Source organism: Pseudomyrmex gracilis, unplaced genomic scaffold (assembly GCF_002006095.1).
Source record: "Pseudomyrmex gracilis isolate BER0280 unplaced genomic scaffold, ASM200609v1 scaffold_1687, whole genome shotgun sequence".
Taxonomy (NCBI): domain Eukaryota; kingdom Metazoa; phylum Arthropoda; class Insecta; order Hymenoptera; family Formicidae; genus Pseudomyrmex; species Pseudomyrmex gracilis.
Genome location: NW_018022271.1, coordinates 1 through 4,520, shown reverse-complemented (window position 1 = coordinate 4,520; position 4,520 = coordinate 1). Strand labels below are relative to the sequence as shown.

At 41.5% G+C, this 4,520-nt stretch overlaps 1 long non-coding RNA gene across 1 annotated transcript; it reads left to right on the top strand.

The window, feature by feature from the left end:
• The first annotated feature begins 3,045 nt into the window (after positions 1-3,045).
• Positions 3,046-4,514, top strand: LOC109862374. The gene is made up of 3 exons (XR_002251133.1): positions 3,046-3,970; positions 4,059-4,272; positions 4,364-4,514. It is a non-coding gene; the product is annotated as an uncharacterized LOC109862374 (long non-coding RNA).
• The last annotated feature ends 6 nt before the right edge of the window (positions 4,515-4,520 follow it).

Here is a 4,520-nt window from a genome sequence, read left to right as displayed (position 1 = left end):
TTTAGGTAACAAGTGTGGAAAAGTTTTACGATGGGAGACTTGACAGGGGACAGGGTTTCGAGAGAGTGCGTCTGCATTTACGTTGCACTTTCCTGCTGTATAGATCACCTCATACTCGTACTCGGCGAGTTTCAAGCGCCAACGTACGTGACGTTGGATCCTTTACAGAATGTAGCCAGACCAGAGGCTTATGGTCAGTGACGAGCTTGAACTTACGGCCGTAAAGGTACGGTCTAAAATGGTTTACGCTGTAGACAATTGCGAGTAGCTCTTTCTCTATTGTTGAATAATTTTGTTCCGCTTGATTTAAAAGTCGGGACGTGTACGCGATTGGCAAATCTTTCCCTATCGTTTCCTGGCTAAGAATGCCGCCTATGGCGTAACCTGAGGCGTCGGTCGTTAAGACAAACGGCTGCGTAAAGTCGGGGTATTGAAGTAACGGCTCAGAGCAGAGCGCGTCTCGTAAATACACAAAGGCTTGTTCTTGAGTTTCCACCCAGACAAATTTCTCATCTTTTTTCAAAAGGTTTGTGAGAGATTTAGCGACTTTGGAAAAGTTCGGAATGAAACGGGGGTAGTAGCCTGCTAGGCCAAGGAACTGTTTGATGTTTCTTGCATTACGCGGTCGGGGAAACTCCTTAACCGCCTGAATTTTCTTTGGATCTGGTTTTACGCCACTTTCACTAATCACGTGTCCGAGATAGTTTACCTCTTTTCGTAATGTTACGTCCCAGAGGCCGGGTCACGGTCTTGCGGCCGTTTACACCTGCCGGACGTACGTCCTCCCTTTTTGGTCAACCCTGGGGCTTTACCGGGGCGGAGGATGAAGATATGACCGAGAGGTGGGATAGGGTCTTCTGTTCCGGATTAAATCGAAAGGCCGTCAAGTACGTACACTGTGGGGTCCTGGAGCGTATAAAAATCGTCGGTGTGTTCCGTGATAAAATCAATGTAGGCAAAGTGGCACTTCTCGCATTCTTTTACCGGTCGATATATGGTTAAATTTCGCGAGCACCTGGCGCACAACACATCCGTGGGTCGAGTGATCGTAATCCGCCCCGTAAACCTCTCGTTACCAATAATTCGCGGGACCCGGTTAACGGCGCGTTCCACTGTACTTGTCGTGTAAAAATTCGCGGCGCGTCCCTCCGTACCAGTCACGCGGGTAGTGTCAAGCACCGCGAGGTCGAAAGACCCGGTGCGCGCGTAGGCTCTTTGAAGGGCCCTCAGTTGGTGCTCCCTGCCCCTACGTCGGGTCCGCCGCCTCCGTCGCGGAGCCGGGGCCTCTGGCTGACGGGAAGTCTAGGAATAGATACGACAAATGAGCGTGCAATCTTTATTGCACCATTCTCACTGTAGTACCCAGGATCAGGAAGTGACGAGTGTGCACTCATGTGCACCTTCCTCGTACTTAGGAATGACAGGAAATGACGAGTGTGCACTCGTGATGCACCTTCCTCGTACTTGAGAATGACAGGAAATGACGAGTGNTGCACCTTCCTCGTACTTGAGAATGACAGGAAATGACGAGTGTGCACTCGTGATGCACCTTCCTCGTACTTGAAAATGACAGGAAATGACGAGTGTGCACTCGTGATGCACCTTCCTCGTCAACGGAATAACAGGAAACGACGCAGGGTGAGCAGGAGTAACCAACAGTAACTAGAACGATGTAAACCGACTAAATGTTTCACCCGTGTGCGTACAAAAGGAGAATTATTATTATTATTATTGATATGTACTCTTACCATTAAAAAACTCAAAGTCAGATTCGATCTGCGCACGCAAAGTTATTTTAAGTGTAGACGCAAAAAAAAACTATTCTAGGTCTAAAATATTCTAAGTCCCAAAAAAAATTAAAATATTCTAAGTTACGACACGAAAAAAATTAAAATATTCTAAGTTCTAACTGGAAGTAATTAAAATATTCTAAGTCCTGACTGGAAAAATATTAAAAGATTCTAAGTTCTGACTGGGAAAAATTAAAATATTCTAAGTCCCGACTGGAAAGAATTATTCCGAACTGACGTTTTCGCGAAGCGAACTGAACAGGATGAAGCTCAGAGACAGATCGGTCGCTCCGGCCGTTTATATAGCGTCCCAAATACGCTGATGCTGCACGGTCCCACGGGTCCAGCGGTCACCGGCTCCTGGTCAACGGTCCCGCGGCCGCCAACGGTCCGCGGTCCCACGCGTCCCTTATCTCGGCGCGTGTCTTATCTCTACTTCGGGCCGTTTGCCCGGCCAAGCCAGTGACCCTGGCCTCTCACAAGCGAACTTCGCCGTGGGAACACTTCGCGCACGAATATTACAGAATATTTTACGTTTTGCCTAAATTACCTAAATATTAATTAAAAGGTTAATTGTACATTTAAGACTACTGAACTAATTTACAAAACGCTAATAATGCTAACTGTTTAACTATTATACAGGACAATAGATATATATGCGGTTACAATAACAAAGCAGAATGTAATTGTTATGGCAGAATTATAAAAACGTAAATTATAGAAACTATTATAATAATGTAGAATTAATTAATAAAGACATGGAGTAATAATAATTAATTCATAACATAAACAACCACACTAACAGCAGTAACCACCACCGGGAAGTTGAAAAGTTTCCGAAAAGTCCCGGAATTTGTCAAGATAAATTTTGACGAATATAAACATTTTGTTTATTAACACACGCTGTGTTCAATGACACATAGTCGATATTGTAAATTTAGGATACCTCGAGAACTAAGACAGCTAGGGCAAAACTAATTTTACAGAGGCCCTTCATCCACTGGTTTGTAAATTACGGCGATGAGAGAAAATAAACAATTTAAATATCTCGCGAACCATAAGAGTTATCGAAAAACGGTTTTTTGATCCTTCATTCTATTACTTAGATGCAAAATACCACGTAATAAAAAGTTGATAACTTTAATTATTTAAACAATTGTTTGTTAACAACAATAGTTAAACGTTCCGAAACACACTGGTATTTTGCAGTTTTTTACGCTGAAGACGATGGTGCAAACCGTTTTTTTTTATCTCTTTTAGTTTCTGAAATACTAATTTTGCAACTTACGGGTTGCCGCCTGGTTCTGATCTGAGTTACTTAATTTATGACTAACGGTAACAGAAACATGATGATAACTAACGCGGGTTGATAAATTATTCGGAAACTTGGTTTTTGGCAATTGTTAATTTACCAACCGTGGCAAATGTTTAAGTACGGTAAAATGATGGTACTGGTAATATTACCAACTCTGGTACTTGAAAGGAACGGTAGTTATTAGTAGAACCCGTTACCGGCATGAGTTACCTCTTAACTTTGTGTCTTTTGGCTTATTTTACCGTACTCGCATCTATTCGAAGTCTATATGCTATGGTCAAGAAGCGTAAAGCCTAAAAGCGGTGTTTTTAAGGAAGACTCTTTTGACCAATCAGAACACTTTTTGATTTCTAACCGGGTTTTTGAAGTGATTGGCTGCGTTCGGAAACATCACTCGGCGGGTAGAGTTGAGTGAACTGGTAGTGGGGGCAAGGTGTACTCCAGGTGCGACTAGTTTCCGAACGGCAAATAAGATGGCGGACACAAGGCGAAAAAACATTATTGTAGCCTGCGTCGTATCTGAACAGAAATTAAGAGTTTTAAATATATTACATTCAGAAAGTAGTGATGACGAGATAACAAATAGAATAATTGAAGAAGCAAATCTTGTCGAAGCCCAAATAAGATTTGGTAATCGAGGCTACCATAAAGTCAGAGAACAACTGTATGTTAACAAAATTATACCAAGATTTAGTAATGAAGTGTTCCGTCAACATTTTTGTATGACGAGAACAACTTACGAAAATCTCGAGCAACGGTTAACTTCGGCATTGACAAAAATAGAAAAAGAAGGAAGACCAATGATCCCAGTTCGAAATCAACTCTTATCAGTCATTTAGCTTTTGGCAACTCCAGATTCCTTTCGGTAAATAACAGTTTGTATGAATATAAACATTTTTCTATTAATGATTTTCCTGTTACTGATGTGCTTAATAACTAGATTATTGTTATAGATCTGTTGCAGATCGTTTCAATATGGCAAAATCGATTCTACACGATTCTTTCCGTAGAGTTGTCTATGCTTTAAATGACATAGCAGATAGTGTTATTGTGTGGCCAGAAGGGGACAGATTGACTGCTGTAAAGAAAAGATTTAGTGACATTGGTGTTCTTCCAGATGTCATAGGAGTTATCGATGGCACGCACATACCTATCCTTGCATCATATGTAAAACCTATTTTTTGGCTATATTTTTTTGCTTTAATTATCTTTTTCTAGCAATATGACTTATTTTATTTTTATGTTCTTATTTATTCAGCTTAATTCTGAATCATATAGAACCAGGAAATGCCAACACGCTCTTACTTTGCAAGCTGTTTGCAACGCAGACTTGGTATTTACAGATTGCTTTGTGGGATTTGCAGGTTCTGTGCATGATAGTAGGGTATTTAGAAACTCAGATTTGTGGATGTCTG